This window comes from Phyllobates terribilis, unplaced genomic scaffold (genome assembly GCF_046119375.1).
Source record: "Phyllobates terribilis strain yellow unplaced genomic scaffold, ASM4611937v1 Scaffold_1__5_contigs__length_1240528914, whole genome shotgun sequence".
Taxonomy (NCBI): Eukaryota; Metazoa; Chordata; class Amphibia; order Anura; family Dendrobatidae; genus Phyllobates; species Phyllobates terribilis.
Window position 1 is genome coordinate 713121313 of NW_027362761.1, and position 11686 is coordinate 713132998.

Below are 11686 nucleotides of genomic sequence, written 5' to 3' on the forward strand. Positions count from 1 at the left end.
GTTCTTTTTTATTTAAGTGGCGAAAAAAAATCCAAAGTTACCACACAAAAAAAAAAAGGCGCCATTTTCCAAGACCCGTAGCGTCTCCATTTTTTGGGATCAGGGGTTGGGTGATGGCTTTTTTTTTGCGCCCAGATATGATGATGTTTTTATTGATACCATTTTGGGGTAGATAAAATGTTTTGATCGCCCGTTGCAATGTTTTAGAGACCAAAAAAAAACAAACGTAATTTTGGTGTTTAGAATTTACTCTCGTGACACCGTTTACTGATCGGATTAATTCTTTTTTTATATATTGATAGATCGGGCTATTCTGAACGCGGCGATACCAAATATGTGTGTTTTTATTATATATATATATATATATATATATATATATATGTGTGTGTATATAAACACATATATATACACTGTGTTCCAAATTATTATGCAAATAATATTTTCTCAGATTTTCCCAAATTACCTATATGAATTTCAGTCATTGTAATTTTCCAGTCAAATAACTATTAGAGTACAATTGAAAGTTTTTGTACAAACTGCCTATAACAGTATATTTTTAAAAAAAATTAAAAACTCAAACTGCACTCAAAATGCATGTTCCAAATTATTATGCACAGCAGAGTTTTCAACCTTTTCATTTTAATAAAGAACAAAAAAATGGTCATTTTTGAAATTATAAGCATTAGCAGGTTATTACAAACTGAAATCAAACAGTTTTCAACTCAAAACTTTATTCTAGGTGATGTTACATTTGCACATAGGACCCCTTGTTCGAAAGGAGCTTCTGAACTCTCTCGTCCATTGAATTTGTCAGGTTTTGGATGGTTTCTGCTTTAATTGTATTGCATGAGGACAGAATACCCTCCCAGAGCAGTTGCTTAGATGTGAACTGCCTCCCGCCATCATAGACACTCCTTTTGATGATGCTCCAGAGGTTCTCAATGGGGTTGAGGTCAGGGGAGCATGGGGGCCACACCTTAAGTTTGTCCCCTTTTATGCCCATAGCAGCCAGAGATGCAGATGTGTTATGTGCAGCATGAGACGGGGCATTATCATGCATGAAATGATCTCGATGGTCCAGATGGATGGAGTGGAGGATGGCTGGTTGATGGACACCCCATGCAAACACGGCTACGGCACTAACAAGGAGGTGGAGTAATGTTTTGGGCTGGAATCATGGGGAGAGAGATTGTCGGCCATTTTAGGATCCCTGAAAGGGTAAAGATGAACTCCATAATGTATGTTGAGTTTCTCAAACAGCACTTCCTTCCATGGTTCAAGAAGAAGAACCGTGCATTCCGCAGCAAGATCATTTTCATGCATGATAATGCCCCGTCTCATGCTGCACATAACACATCTGCATCTCTGGCTGCTATGGGCATAAAAGGGGACAAACTTAAGGTGTGGCACCCATGCTCCCCTGACCTCAACCCCATTGAGAACCTCAGGAGCATCATCAAAAGGAGTGTCTATGATGGCGGAAGGCAGTTCACATCTAAACAACAGCTCTGGGAGGGTATTCTGTCCTCATGCGAAACAATTAAAGCATAAACCATCCAAAACCTGACAAATTCAATGGACGAGAGAGTTCAGAAGCTCCTTTCGAACAAGGGGTCCTATGTGCAAATGTAACATCACCTAGAGTAAAGTTTTGAGTTGAAAACTGTTTGATTTCAGTTTGTAATAACCTGCTAATGCTTATAATTTCAAAAATGACCATTTTTTTGTTCTTTATTAAAATGAAAAGGTTGAAAACTCTGCTGTGCATAATAATTTGGAACATGCATTTTGAGTGCAGTTTGAGTTTTTAATTTTTTTAAAAATATACTGTTATCATAGGCAGTTTGTACAAAAACCTTTCAATTGTACTCTAATAGTTATTTGACTGGAAAATTACAATGACTGCAATTCATATAGGTAATTTGGGAAAATCTGAGAAAATATTATTTGCATAATAATTTGGAACACAGTGTACACACACACACACACATATAATTTTTTTTTTTTTTTTGCTTGCTTAACCCCTTTACCCCCGAGGGTGGTTTGACCGGGCCAATTTTTACAATTCTGACCACTGTCACTTTATGAGGTAATAACTCTGGAACGCTTCAATGGATCCCACTGATTCTGAGAATGTTTTTTCGTGACATATTGTACTTCATGATTGTGGTAAAATTTCTTCGATATCACTTGCGTTTATTTGTGAAAATTTTATTTTTTTTATTTTTTTTACCACGTTTACGGAATGCTAAAACTGACCTGCCATTATTATTCTCCAGGTCATTACGAGTTTGTAGACACCAAACATGTATAGGTTCTTTTTCATTTAAGTGGTGAAAAAAAATTCCAAAGTTTGCTATAAAAAAAAAAAAAAAAAAAAAAAATTGCGTTATTTTTCGAGACCTGTATCGTCTCCATTTTTCGTGATCTGCAGCTGGGTGAGGGCTTATTTTTTGTGTGAAGAGCTGAAGTTTTTATTGATGCCATTTTGGGGTAGATCCGATGTTTTGAACGCCCGTTATTGCATTTTATTGCAATGCAGCGGCAACAAAAAAAGTAATTCTGGCGTTTAGAGTTTTTTTCTTGTTACATCGTTTACCGATCGGATTAATTCTTTTCTTATATTGATAGATTCTGAATGCGGCAATACCAAATATGTGTATGTGTTTTTTTATTATTTTATTTTGAATGGGGCGAAAGGGGGGTGATTTAAACTTTTATATTGTTTTAATTTTTTTAATATTTTTAAAAACATTTTTTTTTCACTTTTTGCTTGCTTCTATAGAAGCAGACTAGAAGCAGCACTTGTCTGATCGCCTCTGCTATAGCAGATCACCTCTATGTAGCAGAAATGCTCCTGTGCTTTGAGCGCCGACCACTAGGAGGCGCTCATAGCGATCAGCTCATGACAACCACTGGAGTCTGCTGCAGACCCAGGGTTGTCATGCCCACGCATCGGTGACCCGCGATCACGTGACGGGGTCACCGATGGGCGGGGTAAGTGAAACGCTTCCGGCGCGACGATGTTAAATGCTGCTTTTAATTGCAGTAAGATCTTACTTTCCCACACATAAGCAGACGGATGTCTCTTAGAGAGGTATTCACATTGGTAGGGTCCTGACATCGAGAAACGCCTTATCGTGGCTGTCAAGTACACATGAATTGGCCAATTTATGCGCTAAGATTTCTCATTTATTTCTATATTCCACATCAGTAATGCTATTCATATTTCATACTTCATATTTACATACCCAAAAATTTCTCATTCATCTCTATTTTCCACAGCAGTAATGCTATTCATATTTCATACTTCATAATTATATACTAAGCGCTACAGAGTGCTACTTTGTTTGTTAATTGTCTATGGAGGTAGCTCCTCCTAGTAAGCACCTGTTCACACCTATTTCTTGTATTGGAAGTGCTGTCAGTTTTTTCTGTTTCAACCAGTAATGACTGTCACCCAAAATTTTGAGAAAGCGAGGGTCACGGGAAAGGCAGCGTAACATAAACTCAGCCATGAGCATCAGGCTGCTAACAGGTAAGACTTCCGTGTTCTCACCAAGAGGACGACTGACCGTGCTCTCCTCCTCCTACCTGTCAACAGGTCATCCACGCTGAACAGACGGTATAACAGTTGTGCAGGTAGTAAAGTCTATAGCGCATGAAACTAGCTCCTGTCCTTCCTCCTCCTCCTCCTCTTCCTCATTGTCACCCAATCCACGTTGGGATGAGATGAGGCTGGGCTGTGTGTAATCACCCTGTATGGTTCCTTGCTCCATCTCATCGTGCTCCGCCTGCAATGAATCCTCTTTTATTGTGAGCAGAGAGCGTTTCAGAAGACAGAGAAGCAGGATGGTGACGCTAATTATGGCGTCATCGCCGCTCACCACCTTGTGGAGTCCTCAGTTTTGGAGGATGGTACATATGTCTGACATCCATGTCCACTCCTGAGGTCTTATGTGTGGAGTCTGAACTGAATACCGACGGCCTTGTTGATGCTGGTAGTCAACAACTGCCCTCTATTGCTCACAAATCCCTCCCAACATCTGCAGTGTAGCGTTCCAATGCATTCCTCATACCAGTCAGTGAGTAGGAAGCTGCAAATGCTGCTGAAACACGGCAAGGGCGGCGGAAGCTGTAGGTAACCTTCTAAAATGGGCAGACAGGCGGCGTACTTTGACAAGCAGATCCGGGTACGTTTTGAGAAACCGCTGAACCACGAGGTTAAGCACATGGGCCAGGCATGGTACATATGTCAGCTCGCCTCAGTGCCGCCACCAGGTTCCGGCCATTGTCACACGATCATGCCTGGCTGTAGGTTCAGCGGTGTCAGCCACAGATCTGCCTGCTCTTTCAGAGCTGTCCACAACTCTTCAGCATTGTGCGGTTTGTCACCTAAGCATATTAGCTTCAGCAAAGCCTGTTGCCGCTTGGCTGAGGCAGTGTTGCAGTGCTTCCAGCTTGTGACTGATGTGGGACACGTATTGTGGAACATGTGCTTGTGTAATGCGGGGACGGTACACTGGGAGAAATAGTGGTGGCTAGGAACCGGGTACCAAGGGACGGCCGCCGCCATCAGTTTGCGGAAAGCTTCCGTCTCCACGAGCCTAAAAGGCAACATTTCGAGCGAAAGCGGTTGCAAAATGTGAGAATTTAGTAGTGTGGCCTGTGGGGCGTTGGCTGTGTATTTGCGCTTGCGTTTCAAGGACTGGGGTATGGACAACTGAACGCTGCGCTGGGACAAGAACATGCTTCCTGATGCTGCTAGTTGAGAGTGTGCATCGACAGGTGCAGAGCAGGAGGCATCTTCGAATGCACTATGGACAGGGGATTGGCTTGCACGAACAACAGTGGAAGAAGCAGTGGTGTCACCGACAGACACTGTTCCTGGACCCTGGGGTCCGGCCCACAAAGTCGGGGGCTTTGCTGCCATGTGCCTGATCATGCTGGTGGTGGTCAGGCTGGAAGTTTTGCTACCTCTGCTGATGCTGGCCTGGCTGGTGGTGCAAATGGCCTTTTTGGGGTTATCGGCACAGTCTTTAAAAAACAACCAGCCTCGGGAAGACCTAACAGTTGTACTGGCAACTTCCTTCGTGTTGGTGTTACGGGGAAAGGTTGTCCGCCTTCTGCCTGCGGCCACCACACTTCTTCTTCCTGCCTGTTGGGGTGCTCTGCCTCTCTCCCCCTATGTGCTGCTGTCCTCGCTCTGCATGTCCTCCTACCAGGTTCGGTCAGTTACTATATCATCCACCCCCTCGTCTTCCACTTCCGCACCCTGGTCCTCCTCCTGACTTTCTGGCAATTGTGTCTCATCATCGTCCACCTCTTGTGACACTTTCCCACCGTTGCCTTCGTATGACCGTGGCTGCTCAAATATTTTGGCATCACTACATGCGATCTCCTCTTGCCCCGCTTCAAGTGGACCGGGCGAGAGGCCCGAATCTATCAATGGAAAAGTGAACAGCTCTTCGGAGTGTCCAAGTGTGGGATCAGTTGTTTCCGGGCACTTGGCATGGTGGGAGGAAGGAGGATCAGGGTGAGGAATATGCGGTCCAGACTCACGGCTGCTGAGACTTGAACGTGTGGAAGACAGGGTGGTGGTGGTGGCAAAGTGACTGGAAGCATTATCCGCTATCCAACCAACAACCTTTTGACACTGCTCTGGTTTCAATAGTGGTGTGCTGCGGTCCCCTAGTAATTGGGACAGGAAGGTCGGGAGAGAAGATGTGGGTGTTTGTTGTGGCACAATTTCAGCTTGCCCACGGCCTCGGTCTCTGCATGCACCATCACCATCACGTCCAGTTCTCCGTCTCTTGCCACGCGCCTTGCCCATTTTAAATGGAGGAAAATATCTTCCACGCTCACTACAAATGGCTGAATTTGGAGTGAACATATATGTGATCTGTGTGACGGACAAACCACAGTTTTAAATAGCTGGCCTGTAGGTAACTATTTTTAACAACAAACTGGTGTCAATAACTTCACTGATACACTGAAACTAAATTTTAATGGAGGCCAGAAATGGCAGAATTTCCAGCGAACTTATATGTGATCCGTGTGACGGACAAACAACAGTTTTAAATAGCTGGCCTGTAGGTAACTATTTTTAACAGCAAACTGGTGTCAATAATTTCACTGACACACTGAAACAAAATTTTAATGGAGGCCAAAAATGGCAGAATTTCTAAAGAGCGCCAAACATGCAGGGAGGGGACCCGAGCATCCGCCCCAGCATCTCGGAAGTACTCGACGATCTCCGAGCATCTCGAGTACTGAGATGCTCTGGCGAGTACCGAATACTTGTGAGTATGCTCGCTCATCACTACTAGTGACGTAATACTAAAAAAAATTGTTACATATATATTTTAAAAAGGTGTTAAAAGTATTGATTTTTTTAATTTACTATTAAACATTTGATTAGGATGAGACGGTTTTTAGAAAATCACGCTTTGAAATATGATCCTACAGAGATCCCGACTTGAATCCCTGTACAAATGTAACCAAGAACAAAATTAACACATATGCATTTTTTTTTTTTTTTTTTAAATGTATAACATATTATTTTCCCCAAATCAACAATAACAATTTAGAATTTGACTCCTCAAAAATAAAATATCAACATAGTCTTGTGGCACATCAAATTAAAGCCTGTACAATTCTAAATAAAATGGTACCTCTCCCATCTCTTTATCTTAATTCTAGCCCGAGATATGATAAAACATGTAAAGTCATACAAGCCCAAAATTCAGGCTTTTTCAAAACTTTAGAGATCTATAAAAAAATAACTCATGAAAATAAAAATTCAAAACTTATCATTTTTAATTCACTAAAGTAGCACTTCAAAAACACCAAAGAAAATAAATATTTCAGGTAAAATAAATATTCAGATTTGGATTACTTGAAATGGAATAACCCTATGATGTGTACAGCAGTCTCAGTGTCTTCTATGTGATGTATACACAGCAGTCTCAGTGTATCCTATGTGATGTACACAGCAGTTTTAGTGTATCTTATCTGATGTATATACAGCAGTCTCAGTTTATCCTATGTGATTATATTCAGCCATAGTAGTATCTCCTATGTGAAGTATATACAGCATTCACAGTGTCTATGTGGTGATTATACTGCAGTCATAATGTCTCCTATGTGATGTATACAGCAATCTCTGTGCATCCTATGTGATGTATGCAGCAGCCTCAGTGAATCCTTTTTAATTTATACAGCAGTCTCAGTGTGTCCTATGCGATGTATGCAGCTGCCTCTATGCAATTTATACAGCAGACTAAGTGTATCCTATGTGATGTATAAAGCAGACCTCCAACTGCTCGAGTTCTATAAACATTACATGAGTAGTGATGAATTTCCAATTTTGAGGAGACTTGCAGTAAAGAAAAGTAGTTCCAGCCATCACATTATGGGTGAGTTAATTAAATGTTTGATCAAATATAGGAGGCTAATTTTTAAGTTGATAATTTTGTATGGCCCACGAATGATGTTATATATATCCAAATGGCACTTGGCCACAAAACTTTCCCCACCTCTGGCTTGGTAATAAGTAATTGGTATATAATACGCTAATATAATATGTGTCTGATGTTCTGCAATCATAGGAAGTCATTTAGCAGTCAGTTATAGTTTCTTCCAGGGCTGTGGAGTCGGAGCCATGGAGTCGGAGCCCATTTTGGTGGAGTCGGAGTCTGTATAAAATGTACCGACTCCGACTCCTAAAATATATAATAAATTGGGTACAGTAGTTCAATGCAGTTTGTGGGGAATATTTTTCCATAAGAATTTGGGAAAGTTATGAAATGTCCTATAAATGTCTGTCCTATTCCTGATCTAAGGGTCTAGACCTTTAGCTGAGATTAATCTGTGCTACAGTAAATTTATCACTTAAACATGAGCCATGTATGAGGGAGTCGGAGTCGTGGATTCGGTGTCATGGAAATTGAGGAGTCAGAGTCGGAGGTTTGGCTTACCGACTCCACAGCCCTGGTTTCTTCTCCTGTATAACATCTGATGTTTTATAGTTATAGTTTATCACATAACAGTCACATATTATGTGGTATGCTACAGACATCAGATAATATATACAAGATAATATGTGATTAGTATATCATATATTGTGACCTGTTTACACATGCATTAATGACTAGCCAGCCTGCTGGTAGTTTATTTTTATGTATTCTTTTTTTTATTATCCTGCATAGCCTTTTAAATCAAGTGTCATCTGTATCAGTATCAGGTGTGCGGCCATAATAGGGTCTTTGCAGTGGCACGACACTGTTTGGAGGATAGGGTATGTTCGCACGTTCAGGATTTGATTGCAGAAATTTCAGCAAGGTTTCAGCATCTCTTGGCAGGAAAAACGCTGCGGCAAAAAAGGGCATTTTGCCTTGATTTTGGTGCATTTTTTTATGCATTTTTTTAAGCTTTTTGGAGCTACATAAAGATATTTAAAAAAAGAAAAGTGGGACATTGCTTTAACCCTTGCTTGGACTAGTCAGGCTTGGGGTGAATCTATTGGTTAATTTAAATTAAATTTTGATTAAAGAATGTGTCTGCTTTATTTTAAATAAAGTGTTTTACTCTCAGTGTGTGTGTTTATTTAATTCTTACTTACAGTTTACAGATTTAGTAATGAAGGTGTCTGGTTGACACATCTTCATCACTAAACAAAGGGCTAGGTGTCAGCGACACCTAATCCCATAAACACTAATCCCATTAGCCCTAATTCCCATTCATGTAATTTCTGGGGCAGCTGAGAACTGCTACTTTTAGCCTAGGAAGGGTTCCCTGGCTATTAATAACAGCTCACAGCTGTTTGGTTAGCCGATACGTCCCCAAGATTTTTGCCGTGTCCAAAAAGCTGTGTTCTAATGCCGCACTTGTTTTGTCAGTACATGCGGATGCCACCGCATGTAATGATATTTCAATCGGTCAAAATCTGCAGCAGAAATTGACATGCTGCGGATGAGTTTGGTTACGTTCCCATGATCAGGAAATGCTGCGTGGTTGACGCTGCATGATCATGCAGTGTCAAACCTGCAGCGACCAGATGTTACAGCATAGTGGATGGTATTTCTAGAAATCCCATGTCCACTATGCGTGCATATGAGGCTGCAGATCACCAGCGGACACTGACATGCAGTGTGTCTTTCAGGACCACAGCATGTCAAATTCACTTGCGGATTCCTAGTCTCCGTAACAGAAATTTGACCACTATAATGTATTGAATGCGGTAAATACGCATTGTTCAGTGAACACATGTGGATTTATCTGCGTTCAATAGAACACAGCGTTTTGGACGCAGCAAAAATATTTTGTATCAAAAGCGCTGCTCCGTCCGGATCGTGGGCACGTAGCCTAAAATAAAATAAAAAATGGTGTGGGCTCCTGGGTCATTTTCATAACCAGCAGAAGGAAAGCCAACCACTGGGGGCTGATATTACTAGCCGGGGAAGGGGCCATTAGCCAAAAATGTTTCTTGGCTATTAATAGCAGCCCACATCTGTTTGCTTAGCATTTACTGGCGAAATTACAGGGGGAAAATTCTCACGCAACACCGATGCCGTGAGGGCACCGGAGCTCTCAGCTGATGAACTCCAGTGACCTCCGTCCCTGAAGCTCAGTGCTATACACTGCCGCGAGCGATCACGCTCCTATCAGTGTATAGAGTGCTGCCGGGTGATCGGGGTACGGTGGACAGGTGAATATAAGGTGTTTATTATTTTATTATTGATTTATTTTTACTTTTTTTTTCCACACTGAGCACAGACGCCAGCTGAGGAGACTACTTCTCCCCTCAGCCGCGCCTGCTCCTGCAATTGTCAGCGGAAGCGGCCGTAAGATGATGGGAGGAGTAGTCTCCCGCGGGCAATTCTTTGTGCGTTTTTGACTCATTAACTTGAATTGAGTCAGTCAAATACACAGCAAACATACACAGCAAATCCGCAAATATTTTTATACCTGCATTTTTGCTGTGGATTTGACTGACTCAATTGAAGTCAATGGGTGAAAGACACGGCATAAACGCACAAAAAAATGTCATGCTGCAGATTTATACGTAATGACTAGGGTTGAGCGAGTATGTTCTGTCCGAGTATTTATAGCTGCTCGGTGATAAGGTTAAATCGCTCCCGTGTGCATGATTTGCAACTGTTTGACAGCTTTATTACATGGGAGGAATGTGTAAGAAATAGACATTCCTCACATGTAATAAAACTGTCAAACAGTTGCAAATCATGCACACGGAGCGACTCAAACACATCACCGAGCAGCTATAAATACTCGAAGCTCGGCCCGAGCATACTCGGCGAAAGGGTTAATAGAACATACTCACTCAACAATAGTAATGACAATCCTGACAGGAAAATTCATGATCATTTGCCCAGCACTTCAGGATTGTCATTGCATTAGCTGGCACACGGATTACCTAGCATTTTTGGCCCATTTCCGCGCAGCGAAAAAGCACCAAAAATGTACTGTGGCCACATAGCCTTACTCTTTACAGGACAGGTGCTCTGACAAGGCATAGAAACATTAGGGAAATATTAGGGCATTTTAATAGGGTTTGTGTTTGCTTCTTGAACTTTGCTGTTGCCATTTTGGGCCTTTTATATTTTTGGGCCTTTTTCAAGTAAAACTAGAAGATGGTCTCCAGCTGTGACGAATGAGACGGTGTTGGTTCGGGTTTTGGGAGGAGGAGTGGCAAATTTGCTTTATTCATTTACATACAATGTGCGCAGAATTATTAGTTAACCACTTTACAGCCTGTGCCGTATATGAGGCCCACTCATTGGTGGTGAAGTGGGGCTGTTCAGCCAAACGACTCACCAATGCATGCTGTAGCTGGAATTCCACTATTGCCTGCTGCTACTCACACAGCCTCTCCAGCATATGCAGAGTGTAGTTCCACCTTGTTGGTATATCGCATATGAGGCAGTGAGCAGGCAGATAGAAGTGGCTCTGCGACACAGACAGGTGAGCAGCAGCAGGGTGAGAACGCCAAAAGTGCGCACACACTGCCCACACTTTCACCAGCAGATCAGACATATCTGAGTAATATTTGAGGAAGGCCATCACGACCAAATTAAGCAAATGTACCAGGCAAGGTACACTACCGTTCAAAAGTTTGGGGTCATTTAGAAATTTCATTATTTTTGAAAGAAAAGCACATTTTTTTTCAATGAATCTAACATTAAATGAATCAGAAATACACTCTATACATTGTTAATGTGGTAAATGACTATTCTAGCTGCAAACCTCTTGTTTTTATTGCAATATCTACATAGGTGCATAGAGGCCCATTTCCAACAACCACCACTCCAGTGTTTTAATGGTACATTGTGTTTGCTAACTGTGTAAGAAGGCTAATGGATGTTTAGAAAACCCTAGAAAACCCTTGCACAAGTATGTTAGCCCAGCTGAAAACGGTTTGGCTGATTTGAGAAGCTATAAAATTGACCTTCCTTTGAGCTAGCTGAGAATTTGGAGCATTACATTTGTTTGTTCTATGAAACTCTCAAAATGGCCAGAAAAAGAGAACTTTCATGTGAAGCTTGACAGTCTATTCTTGTTCTTAGAAATTAAGGCTATTCCATGCGAGAAGTTGCCAAGAAACAGAAGATTTCCTACAATGGTGTGTACTACTTACTCCCTTCAGAGGAGAGCACAAACAGGCTCT